We start from the raw sequence: 15,310 nt of genomic DNA, 5'->3' as shown, positions 1-15,310 counted from the left end.
GCAGTGCACACATGCAAGTGCAGAAAAGCTGCTGGCCTCTAAACTGCCAAGCACTATTTATGCTAGGGACTGATAGGTAGTTTCAATCCCCCTGCCCTAATATGTACTAGGGCCCTAGGGGGTAGGTTATGCCAATCACAGGAGTACCCCATACCATACTGTACCCTAGTGTATGCAGGTGTTTTCACTGTATTCTAAATGTGTCTCTTTAAGCATAGCACTGGCCTTGGGCCTGGTTAGGCAGAGTCCAGGGCCAGTCAGAGACAGTTACCACCAGTACCATAAAGCAAAATGTTGTATGTGAAATTTGTTGGCCAGTCTCAGGTTCGGAACTTAATCCACCTGCTTTATGACCCCCAAATAAACCCATAGAAAGATACTTACACCGGTCAGACCTCCTGAGAATCACTGACTTGCAGCTGGCATATATGCAGCAGTAAACCAGTCAGCTCATAGACAGAGGGAGGCATGTGGGTGTCTTACAACATTCACTGCTTCAAATAAACTCAAACACATCACTGCATCTGTACTTACCATGATTTCATAGTAGGTGGAAGGGCATATGTCCACAGACTCAGTGTTCAGTAGCTTGACCATGCTGCTTGAGAGGCAAGACATAAGCTTATTGAAAATGGTACACTTGAACTTCCTTCACAGCACCATATACTACCTCAACATCACACTCCCCAGAGTCCCCCATGGAAAGAAAGTAGAAAATTGGCCCAAATGACACACCTTCCAGGCCCCCGAGGTTAGGCTATCTCAAGAAGAAGGAATAAAGTATTAATTTGTTTTCATCCTTTTTTGAAGTACGATGGAGCAGGTCTTGCTGCTGCAGTTTCTGGTTTTCAGTTGTATGTTTAGACCTACCAGCATCGCCAGACACTTCATGGACCTTATTTTCACCAACTTCGACAACATCAGATTTAAGAAGGTCACACCAGTCTCCTGGGCAGGCCATGCTCTCATTAAGTTCTGCATCCTGGTTACAGTACAACACATATGTATCATAACATAAACATGTGCTTTTGCAAAGCACACGTTCACCCCTAACGGGGTATCTTGGCACTGAATAACGGATGTTTATTGTATCCCAACTCAATGGTACTCACTTTATCGACCTCGGATGGATGAAAGGCTGAGTGAACCCGTCGGTATTTGAACCTGTGACCATGAGGTTGAACACAGGCCCCTGCAGTGGATGCATTAGTCCACCGAGCCACCAGACCCGGCATCACCACCAGACCAGCCAGCCAAACCTGGAACAGCATCACTGACCCATAGCCATCAAGAATTTCAACAATTAGATCACCTCCTGTGCTGACTCCCTGGCACGAGCACAGCCATATAACAAGTTATAGATCCCAGGCAAGTTGGTACATGGAGGAACACAAGATGATGAACCACCACTGCAAACAACTGGAGCGCAAATGGAGAATGAAACAATTGAGAAAGGAGGATGTTCAAATCTGCCCTGAGACACTACAACCAAATGATGCAGACCACCAAATGTGCCATGTTGGCGGACCACATCGATTCCATCTCAGAAGTACCATTTTGGAGGATTTCACTTCACTAGCTGCCTCCTCCAACACAATCAACCCTTTGTAGGACCTCTGCAACAATCTTTCTCATTTTTCAGCAACAAAAAAAACACCATTTAGAGCAATTTCAGACATCAACTGGAACCGCCAGACCTCTCCAAATGCCACCTGATCTCAACCAAAGACCCAATGCCAAGCACATGGACCATCATTATCCTAGCAGAAACTGCTGTCACCATGAATTCCATCCACTCAGGTGCAGAATCGGACACCTGCCCCCACCACGTGTACTCCAAAGGACTGCAGCCCATCAGCGCTATGCTCAGACCCTTTCTGAAGGTCTCTATCCAAGATGCTTTGAAACACGCAACTATCCCTCCATTGCTGAAGACACCTTCTACGTAACCTTAATCTCTTGCCAACTACAGACCAATCTTCCTGCCACCATTCACGGCCAAGAGATGCCTCACTGAAGAATTCAATGACCACAAACTCGTCAACAGCACTCAATCCAGTTTCAGACGCAACTGCAGCACTGAAACTGCCCTCATCACTCCCATTGATGACATCTGCATGCCTCTGGACAGAGGAGAAACTACAGCCATCATCCTGCAGGACCTTTCTGCAATATATGTCTACCACCTCATCCTCATTCAACACCTATAGAACATCAGAATCCAAGTACATGCACTCCAATGAATCTGCTCCTTCCTGACTAGAAGGACCCAATCATCAGTTTGGGCCCTACACCTTAGTTCCCCATTACCTCATTTGCAGAGTTCCTTTAGGACCGTTCCTGAGCCCAACCCTTTTCAATGCATACATGATCCCTCTAGCCAGCATCTTACGCTCTGACAACATTCACATCTTCTTATAAACTGCCCAAATGCAACTCTTTCTGTCGCTCACTGAAAAGATGCCCAGTCCTCGAATCAACTTCAATGCCTGCATGGCTTAAATCACCCACTAGATGAAGACCAACTACCTGAAGCTGAACACCGACAAGACCAAAATCAGAATGTTTGAGAAGAACACTTCACTACCTAGTGTCCAACAGAGCTAGGACCGACAGCCACCTCCGCCACCCACACCAAGAACCTCGGGACCAATCAACAGCAAACTCGAGATGACCGTCCAGGTCAATCTCGTTAGCATCTCATGATCTCATACCCTGAAGTTGCTGAGGAAAATTTTCAAATGGCTCCCAATTAACACTCAGAAAAAAGTCAAACACGCCCCGGTCACAAGCAAACTGAACTCCGGGAACACCCTCTCTACCACCATCAACAAAAAACTCAACAGAAGGCTTCTGGCCAGTAAGAACTCAGGGACGAAAATCACTCTCAACCTCCCAAACCACACTCATATCTCATCTCACCACACCTGAAGGAACTCCACTGACTCCCCATATAAAAACAAGCACAATTCAAACTCCCAAACCGCACTTTCAAGGCACAACATAACACCGGACCAGCATACCTCAACAATCATATCTGTTTTCACAAACCTTCCAGACATCTTCGCTCACCTGGACTACTACTTGCAAGCATCTACTGTTAGAAATTGGGGTCTCTAGTTGGTAAGGGTTTACACCCTTGTCCAAGTAGGGACCCTTCTTCTTAGTCAGGGTAAGGGGGATACACTCCTAAAATAACCCCTGCTCACCCCCTCGGTATCTTGGCACGAGCGAACAGGCTTATCTCAGCGGCAGTGTGTGAAGCATTTGTGAACACATACAGTAATACAGTGAAAACATTACAAATGGACATCACACCAGTTTAGAAAAATAAGTAATCTTTATCCAAACCAAAACAACAAAAATCCACAATGCAGTGCTAAAAATATGATTGTTAAAAGGTAGACACAGTTCTGTTCTAAGAAAATGTTGGATGCAACACTTTTACACAAAGTACCTTGGATACGTCGAAAAATGCAAGCAAAAAGGGTCACAGGAAAGGTGATTCTTTGGGTCCTTACACTCAGGGAAGCCGAAGCGTCTGTTCCTTGCTTCGGGGTAGGTGATGCGTTGGTTCCTTACTGCTGTGCAGGGGAGGTGATGCGTTGGTTCCTTACCGGAGAGGAGAAGATGTGTTGGTTTCTTGCTGTGTGGGGTGGTGATGCATCGGTTTCTTAGGGTCCCCCAACAATTCAACAGACTTGACGCTTCGATGCGAAGCGTGACAATCCGGTACAATGCAACGCATGAAGACCCAGGATGTGCTGTGATGATTTCAGCTGCATGCCCTCGATGCATCGATTCTTTCACAACCGGCCTTGCGTCAAAATCAGTTCTGTGATCTCGGATATAAAAGACCTGTGCACAGAATTCTTCGCACAGCAGACACGTCTGCCATGAACAAGTGCTGCGTTGATTCTTCAATGGTGGTGATGCGTCATAAAACTCTTCTCACACCGCTGCGATTCGTCTGAAACAGACGATGCATCAATTTCTTTTTTTTTTAAACATCTTTTTATTTAATGTGCACACATATTACCGTTGGTACAGTTTCTTATTATCATTGTACATATCTCTGTTACAGTTATTACATGATGGCTCCTATCTGACCTCCCTCCTATGCGGTTGCTGCTCCTTCCCTCTTCAGCTCAGCTGTTCCTCACATGGCACCTCCGGTGGTTCGCAGATAAAACCCCTGTACTTATTCCAGGCTCCCCACACCCTCCCCCACTTCTGGGGACATCCCCGGTGAACATATGCAGCCTTTTCCGCCACCATGGCCTCGTCCATGTCCCCACACCAGTCACCAATCATTGGTAAGCATCTGGACCCCCACAGTCTAGCTATATTCTTCCTGGCAACCATCATACCCAAAGTCGCCCAATCCTGTGCTGGGTGAGTTAGATCCTTAGGTTCCCATATATTTAATAAGCATCTTTTAGGCTCTGGTGCCACCGACACCTCTACTGTCTGTGAAATGGTCCTCATCACTGCCACCCAGTACGTCATGATCTTCGGGCATTGCAATAGAGTGTGGTAAAACGTACCTTCCTCCCCGCACTCCCTCAGGCAATATGGATGGAGGGCATTTCCTATCTTATGCAAGGTTAATCTAGTGTAGTATACCCGGTGCAATATCTTCAGTTGTATTAGTCTTAATCTTGAGGGTATCGCCACCTCCCGGGGCGATGTGAGTGCCGCCTGCCAGTCTGTGTTGTCGAGTTCCCCTAGTTCCGCTGACCATTTATCCTTCAGTGCCTGCGTTAGATCCGGTAGGTTATTAACTAACTTACGGTAGGTGAAAGAGGTGGCCTTTTTCATCATGTAATCAGTTAGAAGCCTATCTTCTAAGGGGGATGCCTCTGGTAATTGGGTGTTTGGCAGTATAACCGCGTGTAACGCATGTCTATCCTGCATATACCTAAACCGTTCAGAGGGTGCGAGTTCGTATTGTTCTTGTAGGCGCTCGAACGTAATCACCCCGCCCTTAACCCACATGTCACCCACCGTTGAGATTCCTATTGCATCCCAGTTTTTGAATCCCTTGCTTTTTATGAGTCTCCCCAGCCGCCGTGTATCCCAGAGTGGGGTAAGCTGTGTGATCACCCCCTGCCATCCCAATTTTTTCTGTGCCGAGTACCATATGTCCACAGTGTGCGCCGTCGGGCCAATCAGTGGGTTAGCTCGTTTTCGATTGTATAAGGCCGCCATGAAACCTCCGACTCCTAACACATATCTATCCGCTTGAAACGCAGGGTCGGTCTGCGGGGCGTGAATCCATTGATTGATGATTTTCAACTGTGCAGCCCAGTAGTATAGTTGTATGTTGGGAAGCGCTATACCCCCATCATACCAGCTCTTAACCAGTTTGTTCATTGCAATACGCACTGGCTTGTTTCCCCATAGTAGACTAGACACCTCAGTCGCTATCATTTTAAAATAACTCACCGGAACCGGAAATGGAGTGTTTTTTAGGGCATAGAGAAATCGTGGGAGCGCCATCATTTTAAAGAGTGCTGCCTTCCCCAGCAGCGTCAGCGGCACTGTATGCTAGTGCTTCGTGTCCCGTTTTAGCTGGTCTGGGGGGGCAATAAGTTTTTTTTAAATAATTCTTCAGACCTAGGCGTCACATAGATGCCCAAGTATTTGAAGCCCTCCGTCGTGACCAGGAGATCACATTATTTAGGAAGGCACGGTGGCAGCCCAGACAGCACAAACAGAACTGATTTAGACCAATTAATAGTATAGCCAGACACTCTCCCATAATTTTCACAGATGTTCAGTAGCACCAAAATGGAACGCCTCGGGGAGGCCAGATACAACAAAACGTCATCTGTGTACAAGGAGATACGGTCCTCCCATCCCGCCTCCCACCTGAGTCCCCTGATAGTCGGTTCCCACCTAATCAGTGCTGCCAGCGGCTCCAACACAAGGGCAAACAACAAGGGGGACAAGGGGCATCCCTGGCGAGTACCGCGTCCTAGCTGGAAGTCCTCTGACATGTGACCATTAGCGGTAACATGTGCTTGTGGTTTCGAATATAACAGGTGCACCCATGCACAAAATTTAGGACCGAAGCCCAGATGCCGAAGGACCGCAAATAGGAAGGACCATTCCACCATATCAAATGCCATACGGGCATCCAATGATGAAATAACAGCCGCTTCTTGGATGTAGGGTGTACGGGCTATCACCCCATGAAGGCGCCTCAGGTTAAGAGCCGTATTACGACCTGGCATAAATCCCGATTGATCTGGGTGTATTAGGGCCGTCATATGCAGGGTCAGGCGGGTCGCCAAAAGTTTGGCGAGTATTTTAGCTTCCGCATTGATCAATGAGATTGGGCGACATGAGGCATAGTCCTCAGGTGGTTTCCTAGGTTTAGGAATAACCACTATGGTGGCCGTTCTTTGGTCCCGCGGGAGCTCTCCTACATCTAAACTTTCAGTGTACATTTTAACAGGTGGGGGAGAGTGTTCCCGCCAGCCTCTTATAATGCTCGATAGGTATGCCGTTAGGCCCTATCGCCTTCCCCGTCTGCAAGGACTCAATTGCTAACTGTAGTTCTTCTGTCGTGAGGTCCGCTTCGAGCTTGCTGACCGCCTCTGGTGGAAATGTGGGCATTTTAATGTCTTTGAGATAGGATTGTGCTCCCTCAATCGTGTTAATTGACGATGATGTGTAAACCTGGGCAAAATGACTGGCCAGTCCGGCTACAATTTCTTGTGGGTCCGAGATCATTACCCCTTCTATAGTTTTTATCTGAGATATCCAGCTCCTTGCTTTTTCTTTTTTGTCGAGCCAGGCCAGGAGCTTACCTGCCTTATCCCCAATTTTGTATATTTTATGTTGTGAAGCTTTTAATTTGGACCTCGCCTTCTCTCGTAAATACTCCCTGTACTCCCGCTGTTGAACACGTAGGGACTGGGACGTTTCTCGTGTCGGATGCTGTGTATAGCGATCCTCAGCCTGATGCAAACTCGATTCTATGTCACATAATTCCTGTTGCTTCTCGCATTTATGACCTATTATGGAGGTAATGGCTCGCCCACGTATGACAGTCTTATATGCTTCCCATAGGGTGACCGAAGATGGGACCGACGTTATATTTTCTTTGAAATAGTGCTGTGTTGTAGTGCGGAGGTCTTTAAGGATTTTGGGATTATTCAAATACCCTGGGTGTATGGGGTAAATACGTCGCCTGACCCAACGCCGGCACGTGTATGTTAGTAGTACTGGAGAGTGATCTGAAATCCCTCTGGGCCTAATCTCTATGTCCAATACATTGTGTAAGCTGTCCACTGACGTCAGGAAGTAGTCTATCCTGGATAGGCTATTGTGTACTCCCGACTGATAAGTAAACTGTCGTGTCGTGGGGTGACGACATCTCCAAGCATCCAGCAGACCCAGGGCTTCTATAAAGCTCTCTATGCGCGACATCCCATCAGTGGGAGGTTTGGGAGGATGCCGGTCAAGAACCCCATTTACTGCAGCATTTAGGTCTCCCCTTATTATCAATTCTCCCTCTGGCAGAGTGAGGAGGAATTTACTGAGCGCAGGAAGGGCCACCACGTGGAGCGCCGGCGGGATATATACTGACACCACATTAAATGATTTCCCCTCCCATTGACATGCTATTGCCGCAAAGCGGCCCTGGTCATCTGTCCATTTTTGATTAATAATCAGCGGGAAATGCTTTCGTACTAGATTTCCCACACCCGGGAGCCGGAGGAGAACTCAAAGTGCACTACCATTTTAAACCCAAACCAGTCCAGCGCTCTACAGGTCATCCCGGTTAAGTGTGTTTCCTGTAAGAGGGCTATCGCTGGCGCACACCGCTTAAAATACTGTAGAACCAATCCCCTTTTAATCTTGTCCCCCAGCCCCCGAACATTCCAGGTGACCAATGAGAAAGGAGCCCCCGGGCACATTGGGGACGTGGTAGATTCAGCCCTTGGGTGATCCTGAGCCATTTGTTCTATCATATTGCAAGCATGTAATCAATGCTGTAACGCGTCTGTACTTTGTGAAACCAACACCGATAGACCACAATCTAGCCAATGCTCTTAAAAAAATAATAACCAACAACTTCCAATACTGCAAAAACAACCTTTTACCTCCCTCCCCCCTCCCTGCCTTCCTGCAAGACGGACCCAAAACTACCCGCCACCCCAACAGTGCAGAGCGCTTAATACCCTTCCCTGATACCATAACTTGGGGTTGAGAGCGATCGTCCGTTGTCCTTGGAAACCCATTGTTCCTTCTTTCACAGTAGCAATCTCTGCTCCCTCTCTCTTAGATCGTGGATATTTGGTAACTGGACAGCATGGTTTTCCCGCCAGCAGGTCGCTCCCGCCGCGGTATCCATTTCCCTTCACCCTTATCCGGGGCAGCCCTGATGCAAGTACAATGGACTCCGCAATAGTCTAGTAAATTGAGCAAAGTCAAGGCCCCAGCCGGCAAGTCTGTTCAAGTCTCGATCTCCTGATCATTGCAGCTTGTTCTTTCTCTACTGCATCAAACAATGTCACTATTCCCTACAGCCGCTTACTCCGGTCCCTCTCGCGCATCCTCTCCCCCTCGTTGGCCATGTCTTCCATCCCATCGTTCCGAACGTGGGGCTTTGCGCCAACCCTCCAGCCACTTCTGTGCGTCCCCCGGCGACATGAAAAATCATGCTTTACCTTCAACTTCAACTCTCAACTTCGCCGGGAACAGCATCGAGTATTTGATCCCACGCTCGGGGAGTGCCTTTTAAACTTCAAGAAATCCACGACGCTGCTTCGTAACTACTGCCGTGTAGTCCGGGAAAAATGGAAATAGTAGCATTGTCTAGTCTCAGCGGGGGCGCAACACGTGCGGCTTGTAATATTACGTCTCTGTCTCGGTAATTAAAAATACGAGCCAGGATAGGGCGTGGAGGGGCCCCTGGTCTGGGCCGTCCTCCTGGAACTCTGTGTGCCCTTTCAACAGAGAAGTAGTTAGAGAGGCCCCTTGGGTGTAAATGATTTGTGATAAGATCTTCAACAAATAAGTCAAGGGCTTGACCGCCGCTCTGCTCTGGCACACCTATGAGGTGTATGTTGTTTCGTCGCGACCACCCTTCCTGGTCCTCCAGTTTAGCCGCCAAAACCTTGTTATCCGCTATGAGTTGATGTACTTGTGTCTTAAGCGTGGCCGTGTCAGTAGTTAAGGTGGCTGCCGTGACCTCTACCTCCGACACTCTGGTGGACATTTTATTGAAGTCAGCTCGGAGTAGTGAGAGTTCCGTCGCAAGAGAACCAATGCGCGAGTCCAAGGACGTGTGTACTTTATTCAGCGCAGCCATAATGTTTTGAAGCGTTACCTCTTTGTCACCTGCGTTGCTCGCACCCGTCTCCGGCGTTGCATCATGATCTGCCACATCCGGTTGTGTTTTTGTGTAGGCATACTTCTCTAGCTTCGCCTGATTAGACCCTTTCGCATTTCTGCCACTCATTGTCGCGTTGGGGGTATAGTCGGGCAAGTGGAGAGATCAGGAGTGGTAATCACCGCCGCCTGCCAAAGGGCTGACGTAGCCCCAAGCGGCATTTCGGGTTTCCCACCCCGTGCCTCCAGTAGCGCGCCGCCAAAGGTGTCCCAGGACCAGTCCCGCCCACTGGACTCCTTCTGTCTGCTCCTTTATGAAACGATCTATGGTTTGCCGCCCAGGACCAGGCCACCTTCTCTGGGGACGCCCTCCCCCCTCGGGGCAAGATGGCGTCAGTACTTTGTGCTGTGGCTCACTCCCGAAAGTCAAATGTCGCCATCAGTCCGCTGCCATGTGGCACTGTGAACCCTTACTGCGTGTACTAAGCTCTCCCGTGCTCTGTTCACCACAACGGCACCAGATCCTCACTCACTGTGCAGTGCAGGGAAGTTTCATATGATGGCCACTGTTCATTTCAATAAGGTGTCAATTTGTTGCGTCGTCATTCAGTTGCACATCCTATTGACGATGTGCGTGCAAGATTCTGGTCCCTCGGACTGCGTCTGCACCTCTCACTCAGACGAGGGCCAGAAGCTGAAGCCGCCACTGCAGGGCCGAGCACCGGCCTCCCGAGGCTATCACCCCGCCGCTCCAGCCTCAGAGCGCAGCGGCGCTATGGCGGGGTAGCCAACCGTTAGTCCTGCCAAGGCACCAGATCTCGAAGCGCCCGGGAACCCGCCTCTCCTTTTCCGGCTGACTCCTCTCTCCGGGCTGCTCCCGGACACTTAAGGCACCTCCCGCAGCTCGCCGTTGGCAGAGGGGGGCCTCCACCGGCCGTCCCCTACCCGTCTTCCCTCGCACTCTCCTCCAGACTGCGCCGCCCGCACTCGCAGTCGGCTCTGCTGGAAATAGACTCCCCGGCTCACCTCCTCAGTATAGGCCCCTCGCCGCCTCCGCGTTTTCTGACAGCCAGGACCCTCCGCTCAGCCGCGGGACCGGAACAACGGTTGCCCAGGGGTCTCCGCTACCACCAGCCACCCTTTTTCAGAGAGGGAGCCGTCGGATAAATGTTCGGATTTACTGGGAGGGTTCCTCGGACCTCGGAGCCTCCCTAGGCTGCAGTCATTTTCCATGGCTGTAAGCCACGCCCCCGATGCATCAATTTTTACAGTTCTTGCAGTTTCCAGTCCCAAAACAATCTCCAGAGGTCCAGAACACTGACAGGCACCTCTCAGCAGGTCAGAACTCCAGGCAAAAGAGGTCAGGAGGGACTGGGGGTGAAGTCCTTGTGTCTTTGAGACTTCCGAACAGGAGGCAAGATCTATTTCAAGCCCTAGAAGATCTTCCTCAAGCAGGGGACACAGCACACAGCACAATCCGTCTTTCTTTGACAGAAAGTAGCAACAGCACGCCAACCCCAGACAGCAAAGAAGCACAGGGGCAATATTCCTCCCCAGTTTCTCCAATTCTTCTCCCTGCCAAAGGTTACTCTTGATTCCCAGAAGTAATCTTTGAAGTATTTTCTATCCCTGAGACTTCCAACATGAGGAAAGCTCTACTTCAAGCCCTTGGATAAAACTCTAACAGCAGGATGATGAAAGCACAGTCCAGTCCTTTCCCTGCCCAGACAGAAGCAACCACTGCAAGCCAACCCCGACAGCACACAGCCCAGGGGCAGTACTCCTCCTCCAACTTTCCTGGTTCTTCTTCCTGAAGATTCCTCAGTTCAGCAGTAATCTAAAGTTCAGGGTCTGGGCCCCACTTTTCGTAGCACAAATTCCTTTGTTCTCTGGTGGCAGATAAGCTCTTTGCCCAGGCAAAACCAGTTCTGTCCTCTCTGGTGCAGCTGCCCGGCAGGAGGTGGAACAGCATTGTGTAAGGCAGACAAAGCCTATTCAGGTGCAAGGGAAATCTCCTCCCATCACTCTAAATGGAGACTGGGCATATTCAGGTGCTAGTGAAAACTCCTACCCCTACTCTGAATGCAGCCCAGGTCTATTCAGCCAAGCCCTGACTCATTCACGAAAAGCTGGACATACATCAACCCCTCCTTCCTCCGGTGGCCGACTGAGAGACTGCACATCCCCAGCCCCTGTCTTTCAAAAGCCAGACAGTCAATCCACAAACCAGCAGAGGCAGACTGGATGGCTAAGCAAGAAAATACCCACTTTCTAAAAGTGGTATTTTCAAACACACAATATATAAAAATCATCTTTACTAAAAGATGCATTTTTTATATTCTGAGTTCAGGCATACTAAACTCCACCTTTCCATCTTGTCCCAATGGGAAGGTATATTTATAAGATGGTATAAATAAACTCCCAGTCTATCCTATGGGACAGATAGCCTTTCAATAGTGAAAAAGTAAATGCACTGTATTTCACTATCAGAACATGTCACACACCGTATTACATGTCCTACCTTCCACATATTTTGCACCCTGCCCATGGGGCTACCTTGGGCCTAACTTAGGGGTGTCTTACAAAAAGTGAAAGGGACAGTTAGGGCCTGGCAATTGGGTGCACTTGCCAGGTCGACATGGCAGTACCAAACTGCGCACAGACATTGCAGTTACATTTACAGGCTGCTCATGCACAATCAGTGTTGCCGGCCCAATAGCAGCATTTGATTTACAGGCCCTGGGCACACACAGTGCACTGTACTAGGGACTTAGTAGTAAGTCAAATAAGCCAATCATGAAAACACCAATCCAGATTCACAATTTACAGAGAGTGCATGTGCACTTTAGCACTAATCACCAGTTGAAAAGTACCCAGGGTCATAAAACCAACACAAACAGGGTCCAAAACAAGAGGCCAATAAGCCTGAGGATAAACCCGCTGGAAAAGCCAGGTCTAACATCTACAAATACGGAAAAACAGATTTGTCGGTTCAGCCTCCTACTACACATGAAATGACCTGCCATTGAACATAAGAGCCTCGTCTCTTCTTGAATTCTGCAAGCAGCTGAAGACCTGGCTTTTCGAGTAGTCCAACCAGCCCCTAGCTTTGGCTACACTAGGATACCATCGCGAGTGATAGTGCACTCTAAAATTCTGTATAGCCGAATATATTCAGGACATTGTGGTTTATGTGTCCTGTGTATGTGCAGCTCCAGCAGTAGGTATACTACATTATGATGGTTTTATAATTTGGCATCTGCTTGTGGGTGTAGGTATTTTTCAGTGTTAATTTTCCATGTTTCTGATGGCCCAGTCAACAAAGGTTTGTATATTTTATGGTATGTATCACATGTGGGAAATACCACAGGTATCGTACTTGTAATTACACAAAGCCATCCAGGCCCCCTGTAGTTTGCAGTTGATGCCATATTCCTATCACCCACTGCTGGTAGTCGCAGTACCTATGAAGCGATAATGGTCAGTAAATAACAAGGTAAGAATTGCACAGCAATCCTTTGCTTCTGTGCCTACATGTGCAAATATTTCATCCAAAACGCTTTAGCAAAAATCATGAAACTGTCAGTACCAACATTTCAGTAGATTTCATTTGCACTGGGGGGCTGCCTTGACTTTCTAGGGGCCCAGTGGCATTTCAATGTAATGATAAGAAATTAGTTTGTCTCCAGTGACTCACTGGTGGCTAGAAGAAGCCATCTGGCTGACTGGAGCACTGGGAGCAACATAGGTGTCACGGTGCAACCTCTGCCCCTCCTGATGACTTGTCCCCTGAGTTCTCCAGAAGACATTTAAACCATCGTATCCTGTCCTGAAACTGTCGTCACCTTCACGATAAGGAAAGGAGAGGCTTAGTGGAAATGTGCAGGTAAGTGTCTTGTACCAACTATAATGGTTTTCTCCAAGTGGATGTTGTTGCTTTGCAGCCTTGAATAGGGGAGTTAAGTTTGATGTCACTGTCTAGATGTGTGCAAAAGATGCTCTTACCAAGAAACCGAGAGGGTCACCCTTCATCGTCATGACTGTTCAGTGAGCCTTCTTTGCCAGACCCCAGATCACATTACAGCAAGGTTTACATGCTGTGCCGTGTTAGCTGAGGGTCTGATCGTGAGCACTCTTTCACACGTTAGTACTGGACGCTTTGGCTCGAGCCGATATTGACCGATCAATGTCTGTCAAGCGCCGGTCGCCGGAGCAAGAAGGCGTCTGCGACCCTCTCACAAGCGGGGAGGGCTGCCGAAGGCTCCAGATGTGCTCTCAGCTGGGCTGCCTCTGACCTCCATGTACTCGCTGGCTCTGAGTAGCACAACAGGAACACCTGCGATGTCCCACATGTTACTGTTTAGCTTTCAACACCATCCATTGCCAACAGTGGCTGAACTGTTACCGCTTACAGGGCTGCAATGTGGCTGAACAGAGACACATTTGGTGCGAATTTATGAATGACATCATGATGTATGCCATTAAAGAAGTTACAAAGTACAGAAAAAACGAATTACATTTTAGACCTTAATGGATGATGAAAACCTCGAACCAGATCCGGTACTGAAGGCTTTTCGAATCCCTCGCAGAGTCTGGCTCAAGGCGCTGAATCCCTCTAATGCCTCAAGGCGCTGAATCCCTCTCAGAGTCTGGCTCAAGGCGCTGAATCCCTCTCAGAGTCTGGCTCAAGCCGCTGAATCCCTCTCAGAGTCTGGCTCAAGGCGCTGAATCCCTCTCAGAGTCTGGCTCAAGGCGCTGAATCCCTCTCAGAGTCTGGCTCAAGCCGCTGAATCCCTCTCAGAGTCTGGCTCAAGGCGCTGAATCCCTCTCAGAGTCTGGCTTAAGGCGCTGAATCCCTCTCAGAGTCTGGCTCAAGGCGCTGAATCCCTCTCAGAGTCTGGCTCAAGGCGCTGAATCCCTCTCAGAGTCTGGCTCAAGCCGCTGAATCCCTCTCAGAGTCTGGCTCAAGGCGCTGAATCCCTCTCAGAGTCTGGCTCAAGCCGCTGAATCCCTCTCAGAGTCTGTCTCAAGGCGCTGTCAAGACGGGAAGATTCATTGCCTTGGGACCCCCTTTATCCCTGCAGAGGGCTGCTGTTAGGAGGCCAACTGACAGTGCACCACCTTTTAAATGGTGCACTGTCAGTGCGCCTTCTGAGGGCTCCTTTGACTCTGCGCTATAGAAGGGGATGCACATGCGTTTGCGCCCCCTTCTATAATACCAAAATACCTCGGGAGAACATACACCTGTGGCGTCTCCAGGGGCACCTTCTGTAATACGGCCCCAGAAAGGACATTTTACAGAAGAAATTCTGCTTTCTTTTTTTAACCTGGTAAATTTGTACTTAAAGGAGGGGTACAGATAATCCACGTGTCTGATCGAAAGACTTGTAGGTCCAATATGCAGCCCCCAATAACGAAGTTGTTGTAAGCTGATGCTACAGATGGAAAGATGTAGCTTACAGCTTACTACATTTCTGTCTCTCTGAACATCTCCCTCTCTCTGATGAATACAGGTGAGCACACCTTCTGCTAGGTATGGATTCCATTTCTAGGAAGAGGAATATGCCTCTAAAGATTGTCTTGTGCAGGAAGGTATACCTTACTGCACAAAAACAATTCTACCCGTAAGGCAGGCACCTTTTACACTGTGATACAAGGGTCTGCCTTTGCCTAGGCAGCACAAAGTGCGCCAGCTCACGGAGAAAGCAGAAATGCTCAATATCTTTGTAAATATGCGGCATTCTGGTCTCTCCGTTTCACATAACACAGCCCAGAAAGTTCCCCTGCGGTGCTGCTTTTCGTGAAATAATAGTACACGTCCCCCCTTGGCTGTTTCCATATATCCATCACCTACATGCCAATGTGTCAGAAAAGGGAAGGGGGAGATTGTAAAAAAATAATTGGGAGAGTGTATTCCTCCCATTGACTTTTATTAAAGCAGAGGCAATTTCAGGCGAGAGAG

Source organism: Triturus cristatus, chromosome 4_1, assembly GCF_964204655.1.
Source record: "Triturus cristatus chromosome 4_1, aTriCri1.1, whole genome shotgun sequence".
NCBI lineage: Eukaryota > Metazoa > Chordata > Amphibia > Caudata > Salamandridae > Triturus > Triturus cristatus.
This window is presented reverse-complemented; position numbering follows the sequence as displayed.